The sequence below is a fragment of the Haliotis rubra genome, unplaced genomic scaffold, assembly GCF_003918875.1.
Source record: "Haliotis rubra isolate DU_JTF1 unplaced genomic scaffold, ASM391887v1 Scf161, whole genome shotgun sequence".
NCBI classification, from domain to species: domain Eukaryota; kingdom Metazoa; phylum Mollusca; class Gastropoda; order Lepetellida; family Haliotidae; genus Haliotis; species Haliotis rubra.
In genome coordinates, this window is record NW_025765570.1 from 1,426,412 (window position 1) to 1,446,453 (window position 20,042).

At 40.2% G+C, this 20,042-nt stretch overlaps 1 protein-coding gene across 5 annotated transcripts in view; it reads left to right on the forward strand.

Annotated features, from left to right (window-relative positions):
- The first annotated feature begins 6,405 nt into the window (after positions 1-6,405).
- Positions 6,406-20,042, forward strand: part of LOC124271565 (myocyte-specific enhancer factor 2A-like) — a 115,414-nt gene continuing 101,777 nt past the window's right edge. The window contains exons 1-2 of one of the 5 annotated variants that reach the window (XM_046706706.1): positions 6,406-6,537; positions 7,040-7,220. The gene's annotated coding sequence lies outside the window, so the exon portion shown is untranslated. Of the gene's footprint in view, positions 6,538-6,558; positions 6,622-6,746; positions 6,838-6,863; positions 7,221-20,042 lie in introns of those variants that run through there. The other 4 variants (XM_046706707.1, XM_046706705.1, XM_046706720.1 and 1 more) reach the window with 4 other exon arrangements.

Genomic DNA, 20,042 nt, shown 5'->3' on the forward strand with positions numbered 1-20,042 from the left:
TCATTGCTGTTCTATGGTATATATGATTCTCATTGCTGTTCTATGGTATATATGATTCTCATTGCTGTTCTATGGTATATATGATTCTCACTGTCGTTCTATTGTATGTATGAGTCTCATTGCAGTTCTACTGTATATATGATTCTCAGTGCTGCTCTATGGTGTATATGATTCTCAGTGCTGCTGATGGTTCTCATTGGTGCTCCACAGACACAATTCAACCAACAAGCAACAACAGACATAATTCAACCAACAAGCAACAACACACTCACAATTCAACGAACACAGACCCAATTCGACCAACAAGCAAAACACAGACACAATTCAACCAACACAGACACAGTTCAACCAACAAGCTCCGACACAGACACCATTCAACCAACACAGACACAATTCAACCAACGCAGACACCATTCAACCAACAAGCACCAACACAGACACAATTCAACCGACAAGCACCAACGCAGACACAATTCAACCAACAAGCACCAACACAGACACAATTCAACCAACAAGCACCAACACAGACACAATTCAACCGACAAGCACCAACACAGACACAATTCAACCAACGCGGACACAATTCAACCAACAAGCACCAACACAGACGCAATTCAACCGACAAGCACCAACACAGACACAATTCAACCAACAAGCACCAACACAGACAATTCAACCAAACTAACAAGCACCAACACAGACGCAATTCAACCGACAAGCACCAACACAGACACAATTCAACTAACATTCAACAATTCAACCAACAACACCAACACAGACGCAACACAGACACAATTCAACCAACAAGCACCAACACAGACACAATTCAACCGACAAGCACCAACAGACAGACACAAAGCAACCAACGCAGACACAATTCAACCAACAAGCACCAACACAGACGCAATTCAACCAACAAGCACCAACACAGACACAATTCAACCAACAAGCACCAACACAGACAGACACCAACACAGCAATTCAACCAACAAGCACCAACGCAGACACAATTCAACCAACAAGCACCAACACAGACACAATTCAACCAGACAAGCACCAACGCAACCAACAAGAACAATAATTCAACCAACAAGCACACAATTACAAGCACCAACGCAGACACAATTCAACCAACAAGCACCAACACAGACACAATTCAACCAACAAGCACCAACACAGACACAATTCAACCAACAAGCACCAACACAGACACAATTCAACCAACAAGCACCAACACAGACGCAATTCAACCGACAAGCACCAACACAGACACAATTCAACCAACAAGCACCAACACAGACACAATTCAACCAACAAGCACCAACACAGACACAATTCAACCAACGCAGACACAATTCAACCAACAAGCACCAACACAGACACAATTCAACCGACAAGCACCAACACAGACACAATTCAACCAACGCAGACACAATTCAACCAACAAGCACCAACACAGACGCAATTCAACCAACAAGCACCAACACAGACACACAAGCACCAATTCAACCAACAAGCACCAACACAGACACAATTCAAACAAGACACAGCAACCAACCACAAGCACCAACACAGACGCAATTCAACCAACAAGCACCACAATTCAACCAACAAGCACCAACACAGACGCAATTCAACCGACAAGCACCAACACAGACAATTCAATTCAACCAAACCAACGCAGACAATTCAATTCAACCAACAAGCACCAACACAGACCAACAATTCAGACGCAATTCAACCGGCAAGCACCAACACAGACACATTCAGAGCACAATTCAGACACAATTCAACCAACAAGCACCAACGCAGACACAATTCAACCAACAAGCACCAACGTAGATACAATTCAAACCCAAGCACCAACACAGACGCAATTCAACCGACAAACCAACGCAGACCAATTCAACCAACAAGCACCAACACAACAATTCAACCAACCAGCACGGGACGCAATTACACAATTCAACGCAATTCAACCAGCAAGCACCAGCACAGACACAATTCAACCAACAAGGACCAACACAGACACAATTCAACTTGGGGGCAACCTATTTCGCGATATCTCTTAAAGAGTTTAAGATATCTTCTTAAACAATTACCGTCATTGTGGACATAATCATGTATGTTTACATGTATATGTGTATATATAATATGTATACTTGTCTGTATTTTCGGTATATATAATCCATCTCAAGATAATTTCAATTCAAATTAGGATAATTCTAATTTATTTTTAAGATATCTTTAAAATAATTGAAGATATCAGTTATTTCGTTATACATGTTAATACGGCTTATCACAGAGTTGGTTTAGGAAACAAATATCATGTTAGTAGTTTGTAAAGTAGGACTAAGATCACTGGTGTTGTATAACTTGAACTGATTTACGACATTTGGGTAGACCATGCAGCTGCAGCTGATGTGTGTAAAAACGCCACTATGCTTGAGTTTTGCTGTTTGCATTCTCGATCTGGGCAGTAAGGGCCCTTTATGAAACTTAAAGACTGGATATGAGTATTGGTTTTAATCCTGAACTATAACAACTAACAATGTCAATGGAACGTTGTATACATGCACTCTAGAAAATCACAATGAACCAGTGGTGCTTCTGCCCGGAGTGGGGGCGGCGGGTAGTCTAGTGGTTAAAGCGTTGGCTCGTCACGCCAAAGACCCGGGTTCGAATCCCCACATGGGTACAATGTGTGAAGCCCATTTCTGGTGTCCCCAGCCGTGATGTAGCTGGAATATTGCTAAAAGCGGCGTAAAACCAAACTCAGTCACTCACTCTGGGTGGATAGTGTTTTGTCTACTTCACGGCACAATGTTTTATTGCGTTAGTAACTGCCGTGAAAGTAAACACTCGAAATTTGATTTAACTGAAAGCTACATAACTTGGCTGAAAACAGTCGCCGAAACTATGCATGAGAAATCATCTATAATAACCGATTTAAATACATCGTCCCATCGAACCGCCTCCAGGGTGTAGTGCGTCAGATCTATTGCGGCTGCTCTCGGCCGTGTTCTCTCCTGCTCCCCCCCCCCAAAAAAACCCCAAACAACAACAACCAACCAACCAACCAAAAAAAAACCCCAAAAAAACACACGCAAACGCACGCACACACACACCAAACAAATGCAAACATCCACACGACACAAAAGAACACACAAACATGTACACAACACACTCAAGACACACACACACACACACACACACAAATACCACACACAAAGACCACACACAAGCCATTAAAGAACACACCTATGTCACACTAACATAAACCCGAATTCCCCCACCCCCTACACCACACATGCACATAAGAGACACCCCCACAAGACATATACATAAGACCCACGACACATTCACACGACAGGCACACACGCACAAGACAAGCACACACATATCACATACACAAACAAACACACAACAGGGACAGACACGCACTCACTCACTCACACAACTTGCTGTGTAAAGTGCAGTATTGGAGGATTAACGCTCAGCACTAAGATCGGCCAGGGGTAACATCACATATCTATTCCAACTTTTCGATCTCTACATAAGAATGCACGATAATCATTGCACAAATATCGATTACTGGAACGATCCCTGGGGGTCTGGGTGTATTTCAGTTGTAAATGGTTGAAAGTGAGATGGCGTTGTGAACGTGTGACGAGAGGCATAGTCCTGATGATTGCGAAGTGGCCATTTGAGGACCCAGGAGGACCTTCTCTCCGGCACGTCTTCCCCGCAGTTTCACCCTCGCTATGCTCTGCGGTGGTGTCCAAATGATCGAGCCTGAAACCAGCAAGACAGTGATTGATATTGCGAACAACTGCCCATGCTGTTGGGATGCTATGGCACTCACACTTCTCCTGGTTTGTCAGAGAACCAGTCGGTGTGTTTCAACCGTCTAGGACTTGCTATGTGGCTTTCCTTCACAATCTTCAATAGACACTCCATGATATTACTAAAATATTGTTCATAACGGAGTCAATCCTTCACTCACTCACAGGTGCTTTGGTTGCCTACCTCTTGACGAACTTGGCACACGCAGCGGCAAGTATGTCAACCTTGGAAATATATCTGTATACATGAGAAATTATACATGTTTTCGTTTTTAGGACCAGACAGTTCCATTTAGTTAGAAATGTGAAAACACGAGATGTCTGAGAGATCTGCAGCCTGTTAAAGGGGTAACAATAAGTTGATATCTGGGATACATACATTGTGGGTATCTTGCTGCATCTGATTCCGGAGACCAAATCTCAGGGTTGCTGGGCACACAGACCGCATCGTATCTTGAAGAACTTCATGGTGAATAGTTCAAAAACGTTTCCTCAGTACTCGCATTAATATTTCAGAGTATACAATACGGCATGCAGTTGAGTTATGATTTATGGAACGACTCCTTATACAATACAGTCCAGATGGTGATCATAATCCCCACATGTATACGTTCTCCTGTGTCTGGACCGCCTCCGTGGTGTAGTGGTTAGAGCGTCCGACCGGAGACCGCGTCACACCAAAAAACCTTAAAATATGGTACTTGTTGGGCCCTACCTGGCGCTCGGCATTAATGGGTACAACAAGGACTGGTCAGCTCGGAGTCAGTATAATGTGTCTGAGTGGGGTATTCATGCTTCACTGCGGCATGGTATCTCAGTGGGCTAGCACTATAAAACCAGCCGAAGTCTGGGGTAGTACAAGCAGCCGCACATACACATACACACGCATGCACGTCGTCATATGAGCGAAATATTCTCAAGCACGACGTAAAACCCAATTTCACCTCACCTCAACTCACCTCACCTCAACTGTGACTGGATCTACCTCTAAATGGACGGGGTGGCTTTGAGAAGCTCCCTCATGCTGGGATTTTGAATAATACATAAAACGCAAACAATCGAAACTGGAACATAAGATAACGGGCTAGATTTGACATAATGGAACTTCATATGCAACTATAATGATATCTCTGTAAGATATCTATTTCTCATATCTACAAGTATATATATAACGGATAACGCACGATCAAAAGTGGTTTTCTCTTCAAATTGACAGATGATATTTTAGATAAGGTATATTTAAACTAACAAGAAGGTTAGATCAATTCACATGTTAGGAAATTGTTCATCATTTTTAAAACTAAGAGATTATCAAAACGATATTTTCTCACATGAAGGGAAAGGGTTACACTAAGTGTAAAACTAAAAAGAAATACGTACGTACGTACACACACACACAAGCGCGCACAAACCGTACACACGTACGTACGCACATACATACATCCATCCATCCATACATACATACATACATACATACATACATACATACATACATACATACATACATACATACATACATACATACATACATACATACATACATCTTAAATTGTAACTGTGAAATGTGACTAACAAATTGCCTACCTTTAAATTTGGTGCTATGACTTTTTCTGCTTTTAAATGACAATGTAATGAATATATGTTTTTGAAATAAAACTCATTCCGAGTATGTACTTAAAATGTTTATTAATGCAAACTTGTTCTCGTCACTATATGGCTGGAATAATGCCGATGTGACGCAAACCCAACTCAACTCAACTCAACTCAACTCAACATACATACATACATACATACGTTGTTTTCATTAACAAATTGACAGTTTGCCTATTCACTATATCAAATATTCAAACATTAAACAAACCCAAAAAGTATTAAGAGTGGATAGAAGTTAAATAACTGGCGTACTGCTATATACCCTGCCCTGCGCAGACTCTACCTGTAAGTTGCTCGTGGGACTGGGAATTACCCAACTGTCACAGGCTATTTTCTCAAACAGGATCATGACACCGTCATAGTTTATAAACCAGGATTCTTGATACTTCTTTCATGAGCATAACACGTACGTCAAACTGTATTTTAAGAAGAATGTGTAAACTCAGCCTCTTCCTAAAGCGTGGAAATATGCACGCGTTAAAAAAGTAGCGTAATGACGGAATATACCCATATAAGCAATCGGGAGGCGGGGTTATAACCCGTCACGCACGTGGCCGATAAATTCCATGTGTAAAATCAGTTGGACAACGGCGTGATGGCATTATCTTATTACACGTGCGTGCTATCGGCATTAACTCAGGGCCAATAATTCAGAAAACGAAAGTGACAATAATAAAACGACTGTAAATCAGTGGTCAGGTGAATCGAGGAGAGGTTTATGTTCGACTGTCTGCTGTAGTTTCACGTGAGCATTTCCACGATTCTCATTGGTGTTTCCATATGACGTCAATAACATGGAATTCCTACTGGCGCGTGAGTTCTGGAATATTTAATTTTCAATTCTAAGTCTCTCGAAGAAGGAACGGAGCAAGGCGCTGAAATAAATATACTACAGAGAGCTGCCGCAGTCGATGTATTCCTATCTGCCATGTTGGGAAGAGTATTTTCAATCATCAAGAATATATCTGGGTCAGTGATGACGCAAATGAACCGCCGCGCATAGTAACCAGCAATCGACTTCTTCCGCGCAAGAAAAGAGGTCAGATTTAGGTTGGAAGGTTATTTCAGTCTTGATCGTTCCGTGGCTGGATATAGTGGCGGCGAGGATTACATAAGGCCATTAGTACGTTAGTTTATACCACCTTAATCTGGTGAATATATACCAAGTGGCTATACAAGCGGACTGATATTTTCATATCGTCCCACTATAAATACAGGACTGGTGTGTTTTCCTTTTCCTAAAATAGAACGAGCTTCAGATTTTCACCTATAACTCCTCACTGGATAGTAAAAATAGAAACGTTAGAGTTATTTTGGTTCAATTCATGGATTTAGTCTGGTGAGACTTGTAGTGTATCTGGAGCACTGTTTATTCAATAGTGAACTCCGATTTGAAAGAAACATGTCACTTAGACGGAAGAAAGTGAAATATGACCATTTCCGTCTTATCGCGTACTGGATATTTTGACGTCGCTGTAAGGCTTGTCATGTTATACATCGTTATCAAACTTGTGCTAAATGACTGGCTGTCTCTGTTTCAGAATATCTTACTCCCTGTAAGAAACACTGGAATCGCCGAAGGACAATTCCTTCCTTGTATACAGCAGGATTCTGACAAGCTCTCCAGCCGTCAAAGACCGTTTCATCAGTCTGTCTCACTCGGACTAATGTAGTGAACACGACATTTTACAGACGAAGAAAAAGTCATCGCGACCCGTGAGGGTAAGTCAACATGTTATATGTACATATACACCCTAGCTTATGATACTGTTGAAATATGACCTTAACGGTAACTGTTGTAGCGGTCGGAAGGCTGGTTATGTCAAATGTCAATCAAGTGTTACGCCCGTGTGCTGTACTGGGCCTCCGGCAAACTTAGGACCATGTACGTAACTTTACCACTTATGTCAGCATTACCAGACAGTATTACACGCTCGGCGAGAAAGGCCGACCAGACTTTTATCATGGGATATGTATTCGGGTTTGTGTGAATAACTATTATCGTACATTTGGGATGTGTTTTAGAAGTGCGACCGGAGGCTTCGGTTAGTTCGAACTTGATGAGTTGCCAATGGCATTTGCGTCACAGACCTGCCTGTCGTTCCTGGCAACGTATCGCCTAGGTACTGCATTGCCTTGGTAAAACCGTCAAAAAACTGACGTTCACGTAGCGCCTGCGTCGTGTATTGACCGGTCCAAGTACTAGGTCCAATTATTGATATTTTTACCAACTACCTTTCCTCTGCCTGTCGTCGGCTGACTTAGCTCCACATAATCAGGCAGCTCAATCGCAATTTGTTGGTCGTGATTTTGGCCCTGAATCCAATTACCAAATCTGGCCTTCTTATACACAGCCCAGCTGTAGTCGTGGAGTCTATCTACTTAGCTGTAGATAAGACAAGGGGATTAGTAAAGAGTTCTCCTCATCAACGTAATGACTTATTATCATCCACCGAGCTTGCATGCCATGTAGATGTGTTGATGGTGCTACCAGTTTATACCCACTGTTACCCTGACAGCACCACTGGAACAAACATGCCTTTGACAGTTTTGTCTTACATAGATTAAATATTTTACTATTGATAAGTAACTCAACATATTTTTGAATTTATTTCAGTAAATTTTGTGTCTGAAAAAATTAATTCCTTTTTTGTGTGTATGTCCTTAAAATATATTGGCAAATAATATACACATTTTATTTTTGTTTTGCCATTAATGGAATGTAATGTCAAAACACAGAGTTAACATATGAATTAGTATGAAGTAGAACCTAGGTTTGTGACCTGGATATTGTCTGCATAGGCTGACAAGGATGCTTTCAAACATTGGCTTGTTTGGTCTTGACTAGAATTGTAGGTTGTTTCATACATGTGTGATAATGTCAGGCTTTCACTAAGTCACTCACTAACTCACTCACTCACTCATTGGTGGTCAGCGACCTGCTGATTAGTGAATATGTGTGCCAGTCAATAGTCTATTTTCAGCTTGTGACACATTGTACTACTTCTGCTACAGCCCCATACCATAATCAAGGTGAACTCACTATTTTCTCATCAGATTCTTTGATGTACATTGACATGGTATACTGTGTGTTGTACACAAAGGCATCAACAGTGTCCATGATTGTGGCAAGTGTCGATTATTGGTGAGGTGTTCATATATACCTGGCAATCATACCCTAATCAGTAGTATCACATAGAGGCTTCCATCATCTGCTGTTTGGTTTTCAATGGTTCCTTATGAAAGCCAGCATTTATATATGGTGTTATATATAATGTTCATCACTTTCTGTGATTTGTGGAACCAAGTATATTCAAGACAGGTATTTACATTTCTCAGGGTGGGATTTGTGTCAAGAATTTTGTTTTGATTCAGATTTCTCCTCTCAGTGTTTTATAATTTGTAAATCAAACATTGACTATCTTTCAGCCATGTTCTCCTCCCCCTTGAAAAACTTGGTAATGGAAGTGTTGAAAATATGTCCTTAAAACTTAGTAATGGAAGTGTTGAAAATATGTCCTTAAAACTTAGTAATGGAACTGTTGAAAATATGTCCTTAAAACTTAGTAATGGAAGTGTTGAAAATATGTCCTTAAAACTTAGTAATGGAACTTTTGAAAATATGTCCTTAAAACTTAAAACTGTTGAAAATAGTAATAGAACTGTTGAAAATATGTCCTTAAAACTTAGTAAAGGAACTTTTGAAAATATGTCCTTAAAACTTAGTAATGGAACTGTTGAAAATATGTCCTTAAAACTTAGTAATGGAAGTTTTGAAAATATGTCCTTAAAACTTAGTAATGGAAGTGTTGAAAATATGTCCTTAAAACTTAGTAATGGAAGTGTTGAAAATATGTTCTTAAAACTTAACCTTTGGCATGTTCGCATTATGTCTGTGGAAAGTTACAATTCTGAAATGGTATTTATTTAAGACAGGTGTTTTGTCCTTTGGCATCATTTAATGTAGGTGTTTGTTCAAGGGAGGTGAGACTTTTTGACCAAGGACTTTTTCCACGGACTTTTTTCCTATGATCATGAAGGATGACCAGTTTTGTCACTCAGTGTACCCATGAAGGAAAATGGACCAGGTTTTACTGAACATTTGCTCTACACATTACACAAATATGATCAATAGAAAAATTCTGATTAAAACCAAAACTATATCAGATATTTGTTCAATATATAGAAATCATCTCACTTGGGTGTATTTATCATAATGAATACCTAGTCCGTACGTTTAATCCAGTTGTACAATATTGTAGAACATTAACTTCTAATAATAAAAGAAATGAATTCTAATACATTGATTAATGTATATAGTTAATTGCTTTTGGGAATATTTGAGGCACTCCCATAAAACAGAATATGTTTCACAGTAGGACAAAATTGGAAAGTTAACATAAGGTACTTGTAAACATGATTTGTCACAGGGATCAACTGCCTCTTCCCCATACATGTATTCACTTGTTTAACCTGTGATTGTGGTCAGCTTTAGGTGTCTGGGAGGGACATGTTGTCAGACAGGGGCACCACCCATCAGTGACAGTTACAACTCAACATTCAGTGTGGTCGGCATCATCTGCCTGGACAAATTATCCTGGACAGTAGACCGTAACATTTACATCAAGTCACTTGAAAAAACTAGCATGTCTGAAAAGACCATGAAATATGTACATGTATCAATTTTTTAATAAACAATGTGCTTTTTAACACTTAGAGGGAATGGATATAAATATTTAGTTCCAAAGGACTGTTAGACAGAGCTTCAGATAAGATTTAGCTCATGTGGGTACTGTACCCAATGTATTTTTTGAAGTGGGTATTATGAATGTTGAGTGGGTATTTCATTTTCCGTTACCCACTGCTTTCAAATATGTGGGTATTTCAGTCATTTTACTCACCTAAGTTTTATGTCATTGAGTAAGTTTACTAAGCAGGTATGTTCTGCCTTATGTCATACCTAATCAAAACCAACTTAAATATAATGGAAATGATTTCATAAAAAATCACTCATCCTATACTGACAGTACAACACTTGTCCTATACTAACAGTACAACTTGATAGCAATCGATGTCTTTTTCATTACGCAAGCGATTTTTATAAATATATTCCTTACGCATTTGTTTTAAACTTTTTGCGTATCTAACATTTTAAATGCGTAATTGGTACTCAAGAATTATTTTTCAATGCGTAGTTGGAAATTTTCTATGCATATTTTACCCGGATACGCAGCTTATTTGGGCCTCTGGTTAGAATTAGGAAATCATTTTGAGAAATTCAGATGTTTCTTTATGAGGCTTACTGTTTCATTTTCCCACAAAAAATGTTTCACAAAAATACTAGCTGGCAAGATAAACAATGTTATAAGTTGAACTGTTAATGGGCTTAAGTGTGGGCTTACTGCTGAGGACAGGTTGGAATAATGACTTATCAGTGTAATACTGATTTGTCTTATCAGTTAAGTGTGGGAGGAGGCGGAGGTCGCAGTGACAGGGCTTGTAGACATTTAGTGGAGATTATGGAAAGTACATACGACACAATTATGATACAGGTCTGACCTGATTTGTCATATATATAATGCCACACAACATCTCTGGTCCTGTGAGTAGACTTTACTGTTGAGTAAGAAGACAAAAATGGTAGTTCCAAAATTCCGATTTTCTCCCATGAAATGTTCACTTAGGTAAGCTGCAGTGACACTTTCTCTTTGATGCTTTTTATGCACGGGTGACTTTGAATGGTGCACATGTTTGATGAACCGGAGATTGCCCCAACCTAAATAGCTCCGATCTGATTCTTGCCAGTTTGGGTTCATTATAGTGTATTCAGCAAATGCATCTCCCACCATGATGTTTATTGAAATTGAAACATTTGTTTGAAAGCTTGGTATTGATATTCCCAATCAGCAATTTTGGCTATGCATATAAAATACACAAACTGTCTAGACTGTCCTCGATGCATGTGATAATATTTTACATATTTACTTTGGCAGGTATTTGATGAGCACACATTCAAACAAGATCATTGTTTACTGCAGCCATTTTTTCATTGTTATTTGTATTTACCAAAACAGATCACAGTTCACAAATGCAAAGCTGCATGTGGTAATAAAATTATCTGAAAATAATCTTTAATGTCATCTCCGGGGACCAATATGGAGGGTACTTGTCCTTTCCAAATGTTTGATCAATGAGCATAAAATAATGGACTACAGGGGAAATGGATACTGTCTAAATATGGGAAAAGTCTAAATATGGCCATCATTTCGAGCCTCTGTTCCTGCAGTTCCCCTCTGTTGACCCAGGTTAGGTTGGTTGGTTTGTTGTTTTATGCTGCACTCAGCAATATTCCAGCTACATGGCGGTTTGTCTGTATATAATCTAGTTTGGACCAGACGATCCAGTGATCAACAACATGAGACCCAGGTTAGGTCATCTGTAACTTATGCTTGGCTTCAGTAACAATGACATAGATCGGTTGATATTAACATTCAATAATGACTTCGCTTGAACACTCCTAGAACATTCGGTAACACATAGTTTTGATACTACTGATCTTTCCTAACAGTTTTCCGGGTTCTAGGATAGAACTTGTGGCAAGAAATGGTTGTAAGAAACAACTTTATGGATTGGGTGGTCTAGCTGGGAGACAGATTAGTGCTCATGAGATCGACCACTGGTTTGACTGGTCCAGATTATAATTCTTGCAGGCAGTGCATGCGTGCATCTGTGTGCATGTATTACCTAGGGTGTGTGTGTATTACCTAAGCTCTGTCTGTGTGTTCATCTGTGTGTGTATTACTCTGTGCGTGTGTGCGAGCGTGCGCACGTGTCTATGTCTGTCTGTATGTCTGTGTTTGTATGTCTGTATATCTGTGTGCCTGTGTCTGTATGTCTGTGTCTCTGTATGTCTGTAGTATGTGTGTGCATGTCTGTGTGTCTGTATGTCTGTGTGAGTGTCTGTATGTCTCTCTGTGTGTGTCTGTATGTCTGTGTATGTCTGTGTTTGTCTGTGTGTAGATGCTCCAGGGAAGGGAGGCACATCAGTTTGGTAAAATGGCTAGAAATTGTTTGAAAATTTCAGTCAACATAGCAACCATTTATAAAAAACAAAATACAAATGAAACTGTAAAGATCCATTGATGGATTTTATCCAGTTCTCAACCCTCTAAATGACAGCAGTTGACACAGCTGTGGTGGGCTGTTTCTGTGGGTAGTGGGCTGGCCCTATCCCCATGGGGCACAGTGCTGTTGGCATTGGGTGTGTCACATGTGCTGGGAATGACAAAGTACTTATTGACCATATTATGCAGGACCGATTTTGTCTGTACTGCCAGCAATCTTTGTGTAGGTTAGGTGCAATCTCTTATTTCTGTAGCAATGCTTACTTCCGCAAATTGTAATAATTCTCTTAGATGACTTTAAATAATGTAACAAATAAACCGACATAAAAAGAATTGATTCAATTTATACAAAATGTTTCAAGAGCAATTTGGGGCTTTTTGAAATCAGCAAGTGCTTAACATCCTGTCTGAGATGCAGCAATGTTTAGTGACTGTATATTGTGTTTCATCAGTGTAGAATCTGTTTACCTGGTTAGAAATAGCCTAACCAGTCATATTTTAATAATATAATTAATTATAACAACAGAACTTATTCACAGATTCCCCCACCTCGATTGTGTGGTGATCAAGCGTTTGTAGATATGTATGTCAAGAGCGTCCATTATTCATGTGACTTTGCAGCCATGAAACGTTTAATATATCTTTGTTCAGATGAATCTGATATGTAGCTGGAATTGTTCAAGGAGCACAGAACTTACTGATAAGGTTTTGGGATGATGTTTATTTAATTCATAAAATTCTTAAAAGCAATAGAATGAAAAGCAGCCATTTCTTAGCTTGACTAACCAAGTTGATTACAGAAGAGTAATTTTTGATTATTAATGCAATTTGCATAACTATCATATATTTCTAAAATGGGGGAGGGAGGTAGAAAGCTGCTGTTGGCCGTGTACACCTGTTTATATACCTGTGGTTGACAGATTGATGTGTATACCTGTGTACATGCTTGGACCTACAGTTGGTCATGTACACCTGTTTATATACCCGTAGTCTACAGTTGGTTGTGTACACCTGTGTATATACCCGTAGTCTACAGATTGTTGTGTATACCTGTGTACGTGCCTGTAGTCTACAGTTGGTCATGTACACCTGTGTATATACCTGTGGTTGACAGATTGATGTGTATACCTGTGTACATGCCTGGACCTACAGTTGGTCATGTACACATGTGTATATACCTGTGGTTGACAGATTGATGTGTATACCTGTGGACGCGCCTGGACCTACAGTTGGTCATGTACACCTGTGTATATACCTGTGGTTGACAGATTGATGTGTATGCTTGTCTACATGCCTGGACCTACAGTTGGTCATGTACACCTGTGTATATACCTGTGGTTGACAGATTGATGTGTATACCTGTGTACGTACCTGTAGTCTACAGTTGGTCATGTACACCTGTGTATATACCTGTGGTTGACAGATTGATATGTATACCTGTGTACGTGCCTGGACCTACAGTTGGTCATTGTACACCTGTGTATATACCTGTGGTTGACAGATTGATGTGTATACCTGTGTACGTGCCTGTAGTCTACAGTTGGTCATGTACACCTGTGTATATACCTGTGGTTGACAGATTGATGTGTATATAGCCTGGACCTACAGTTGGTTGTGTACACCTGTGTATATACCTGTAGTTGACAGATTGTTGTGTATACCTGTGTACGTGCCTGGACCTACAGTTGGTCATGTACACCTGTGTATATACCTGTGGTTGACAGATTGATGTGTATACCTGTGTACATGCCTGGACCTACAGTTGGTCATGTACACCTGTGTATATACCTGTGGTTGACAGATTGATGTGTATACCTGTGGACCTACAGTGCGCCTGGACCTACAGTTGGTCATGTACACCTGTGTATATACCTGTGGTTGACAGATTGATGTGTATGCTTGTCTACATGCCTGGACCTACAGTTGGTCATGTACACCTGTGTATATACCTGTGGTTGACAGATTGATGTGTATACCTGTGTACATGCTTGGACCTACAGTTGGTCATGTACACCTGTGTATATACCTGTGGTTGACAGATTGATATGTATACCTGTGTACATGCCTGGACCTACAGTTGGTCATTGTACACCTGTGTATATACCTGTGGTTGACAGATTGATGTGTATACCTGTGTACGTGCCTGTAGTCTACAGTTGGTCATGTACACCTGTGTATATACCTGTGGTTGACAGATTGATATGTATACCTGTGTACATGCCTGGACCTACAGTTGGTCATGTACACCTGTGTATATACCTGTGGTTGACAGATTGATGTGTATACCTGTGTACATGCTTATACCTACAGTTGGTATGTGTACAGTTGGTCATGTACACCTGTGTATATACCTGTGGTTGACAGATTGATGTGTATACCTGTGTACATGCTTGGACCTACAGTTGGTCATGTACACCTGTGTATATACCTGTGGTTGACAGATTGATGTGTATACCTGTGTACGCGCCTGGAGTCTACAGTTGGTCATGTACACCTGTGTATATACCTGTAGTCTACAGTTGGTTGTGTATACCTGTGTATGCCTGTGCCTGGACCTACAGTTGGTCATACAGTACACCTGTGTATATACCTGTGGTTGACAGTTGGTTGTGTATGCTTGTGTACATGCCTGGACCTACAGTTGGTCATGTACACCTGTGTATATACCTGTAGTCTACAGATTGATTGTGTACCTGTGTACATGCTGTAGACCTACAGTTGGTCAAGTGTACACCTGTGTATATACCTGTGGTCTACAGTTGGTACACCTGTGTATACCTGTGTACATGCTGTGACCTACAGTTGGTCTTGTACACCTGTGTATATACCTGTGGTTGACAGATTGATGTGTATACCTGTGTATATGCCTGTAGTCTACAGTTGGTCATGTACACCTGTGTATATACCTGTAGTCTACAGTTGGTTGTGTACACCTGTGTATATACCTGTAGTCTACAGTTGGTTGTGTACACCTGTGTATATACCTGTAGTCTACAGTTGGTTGTGTATACCTGTGTATGCCTGGACCTACAGTTGATCATGTACACCTGTGTACTTTGTCAGTGGTCTACAGCTGGTTGTGTACACCTGTGTCTACAGTTGGTCATGTACACCTGTGTACTTGTCTGTGGTCTACAGCTGGTTGTGTACACCTGTGTATATACCTGTAGTCTACAGTTGGTTGTGTATACCTGTGTACATGCCTGGACCTACAGTTGGTCATGTACACCTGTGTACTTGTCTGTACTAGTTGGTTGTGCCTGACCTACAGTTGGTCATGTACACCTGTGTACTTGTCTGTGGTCTACAGCTGGTTGTGTACACCTGTGTATATACCTGTAGTCTACAGTTGGTTGTGTATACCTGTGTACATGCCTGGACCTACAGTTGGTCATGTACACCTGTGTACTTGTCTGTGGTCTACAGCTGGTAGTGTACACCTGTGTACGTGCCTGTAGTCTACAGTTGGTTTCTACACCTGTGTACATGCTTATTATTGTTTTATATACCTTATGAATTACACCTGAAGTTGCTTAATGTGGCACAACATATTCACCATCAAACTACAGCTCAAAATTCCTGTAGAACATGCATTAATATTTGCACAATGTAAGCCGGGATATGTAGACTTGTGACTTATCAACTGACGTCGCTGTGATAGATAGGCGTCTGACGCAGATACCGTCATATGACACACTTGGCACAATTTCCCTACCTCAGGTTACCGAGAGGCGGCAATCTCAGGGTGTTACATACCTGTTATAATCAAAGCATGTGATACGGTGAGTTATAGCATGACTATGTAACCCACAGGTGTTGGTTAAATCAATATGATGTAAGGTAATAGGAGGCTGGGTAATGACTGCACATCCTCTGCTTCCATTGTGAACAGTGTGAAATGTATACACAGATATATGATATTGATTACAACACTGTGACGACCATACATGCAAATATTGCAAGACTCTCGTATTTAGAATAGGAACTGGCGTGACGTCATTCACCTCAGAATATACTCTAGTGCTCAGTATCTGTTTACGGGAGAAACATTTAATGATATTTATAGGTGATATAAAAACACCCTTATGTTGAAAGGTTGAGTTAATCAAGGTTTAAAAAATCACCGGAAACATTATTTGAATTTACTTAATGTATCGTGGTATATACGTAACAAGGTAATTGATCAGGTAAGTTCTAAGGATCATTGTCAGTAGGATGTTTGATTGGCAAGATATAATGCGTTGACTTTGTACGTCAGCTCTGTGTTGTGTGAGTGTCCATATGATAGCAGCAGTACAGAACGACTGACAGGCTTTACCTCATGGGGTGGCGCTTGGCGGCATGATTTATGAGCATGTTGGTCGTCTTACTTTGGCTCAAGTCAGGTGAGCAATTAATCATAACATGGTAACCTTCAGGTAGGATGTGAGGGTTACTACAGGGGGTTGTGTCAAACCAGAGGGTTACTACAGGGGGTTGTGTCAAACCAGAGGGTTACTACAAGGGGTTGTGTCAAACCAGAGGGTTACTACAGGGGGTTGTGTCAAACCAGAGGGTTACTACAGGGGGTTGTGTCAAACCAGAGGGTTACTACAAGGGGTTGTGTCAAACCAGAGGGTTACTACAGGGGGTTGTGTCAAACCAGAGGGTTACTACAGGGGGTTGTGTCAAACCAGAGGGTTACTACAGGGGGCTGTGTCACACCAGAGGGTTACTACAGGGGGTTGTGTCAAACCAGAGTGGGTACTAGAAGGTTTGTGTCATCACACAGAGTGGGTTACTACAGTGGGTTGTTAGGGTTACTTCAGGGGTGTCATACATTAGTGGGTTAGAGGGTTACTAGATGGATTGTATAATCAACATTAGTGGGTTACTACAGGGGCTGTATAATACATTAGTGGGTTACTACATGGGTTGTATCATGCACCAGTTGGTTACTACATGGGATGTATCACATTAGTGGGTTAACAGGGGGGTTGTCACACATAATACATTAGTGGTTGTATAACATTAGTGGGGTTGGGTTGTGTCATACATTAGTGGGTTACTACAGGGGTTGTATCATGCATTAGTGGGTTACTACATGGGTTGTATAATACATTAGTGGGTTAACAGGGGTTGTGTAATACATTAGTGGGTTACTACAGGGATGTATCATGCATTAGTGGGTTACTACATGGGTTGTATCATACATTAGTAGGTTACTACAGGGGTTGTATCATGCATTAGTGGGTTAATACAGTGGTTGTATCATACATTAGTGGGTTACTACAGGGGTTGTATCATACATTAGTGGGTTACTAAAGGGTTGTATCATACATTAGTGGGTTACTAGAGGGTTGTATCATACATTAGTGGGTTACTACAGTGGTTGTATCATACATTAGTGGGTTACTACAGGGATTGTATCATACATTAGTGGGTTACTACAGGGATGTATCATACATTAGTGGGTTAATACAGGGGTTGTATCATACATTAGTGGGTTACTACATGGGTTGTATCATGCATTAGTGGGTTACTACATGGGTTGTATCATACATTAGTGGGTTACTACAGGGGTTGTATCATACATTAGTGGGTTACTAAAGGGTTGTATCATACATTAGTGGGTTACTACAGGGGTTGTATCATACATTAGTGGGTTACTACAGGGTTTGTACTATACATTAGTGGGTTACTACAGGGTTTGTATCATACATTAGTGGTGAACATTTGCATGTTTTACTTGTTTCTACAACTGCAGGACCCCTTGAAACTCTGTATTAATGATCCCAGCAATGATGCCTTCCAAACTGCTCACAGAACTTTGACCTAGTCATAAACATGTCTGCCTTCCAACCTTTACTGTGTTGTACCCGCTGTCCAAAATGTGAAGTGATGTTACTAAATACTTCATTTTATTTTTCCAGAATCAAGTTTTGGGCTCATTGTATATATTTGTATTTAAATAGGTTGTCCAGGAGTTAATACCTCATTAGTTGGGTGAGCTTTTTTCATCCCACTTAGGGCCCCAAATAAATCTAAACACCCCTTTAAAATATGTTATGTATAAAATAACACAGAAATCTGACCTAACAATACATCATAGAAACCTACATTAAAGTGCCCCTCCACTGTGTTTGGGTGGAAGTGGGGGAAGGGAGATAGAGAGGGAGGAGCGACTGTTTCAGTCCCAAGTTTCCTGTCATTGTTTTGGCAAGTTGGATCACCGTCACGGAAGTAATGTCTCTTTCACTGTCTCCAGCATGGATAGCTCATTATCACATATTCAATGTTTTCATCTTTGCACTTTATAGAACCATCTGTATCCGATATAGGTGATATACATGTTTATGGGAGCATCTGTAGGTTATATGCTTAATATCACCCATGAATTATGAGACATCAATATGTGATAAATGTGGTATGAAATATGAATAAAGTTTTACAAATATCAGTGTGATATGGCTGGTGGGGTTTTGACAGTGAGATGTGGGCTGGCAGACATTATCAGCGTGGAATACTTCTCATGTATTGGAGGAAGTCTACGGCATCTTCTCTGATTACAAATATTAATAATCTATGGGAAATTAAGGATGCTTGGAACTTCAAAGGCATTTTAAGAGCTGATTATGTGTATTGAAACTGTCAAGATGACTGTATTATTGATGGCTATGAACTGTTCTCCAGTCAGTCTGCGATGTACATAGTATACATGTCAATGTTTCAAGTTACTAACAGGTTACAAATGGACTTTTCTTTTATCTCACAATTAAATTTTCAAACAAAAGCTCTCCTTGACGTTTTCCAACAAATGTAAATATTCTGAAATTTTATTTTTCTCGCTGAACGTATTGATTTGTAATTGTTACAAATTGAATTGCAGGGAACTTTGTGACTTGTTAGGTGGTGAATTTCGTATGATCATCTGTTCGTTCAGTCCTCTGATTGGATTGTTAGCATTGTACTGATGAGAGCCATTGTGGGTGTTAGAACTAATTTGGATGCTGCCTTCCAGCCAACACATCACATATACAGCATTAGATAAGGATTCACACTCCATGTTGAAAGGCATCCGTAGGTGAGGCTAAAAGACTGTTCCAGTAAGAATTAGTGTTTAATGTCACCTAGCTTTTTTATTTTTTACTGTGAGTTTTGTGGGTGTTTTGTGGGAAGAAAAGTAATGTATATATCTTAACTGATCATAAAGATGCTAAAGATGACGGTAGTAGTGAGTGAGTTTTACACCACTGTAAGCAATATTCCAGCAATATCACGGCAGGGGACACCAGAAATGGGCTTCACACATTGTGCCCATGTGGGGAATCGAACGCAGGTCTTCAGCGTGATGAGCGAACGCCTTAACCACTAGGCTACCCCACCGCATCTGATGGTAGTACATGATGATATTGGAGTATCTGTGTGAAGACCAATTTCT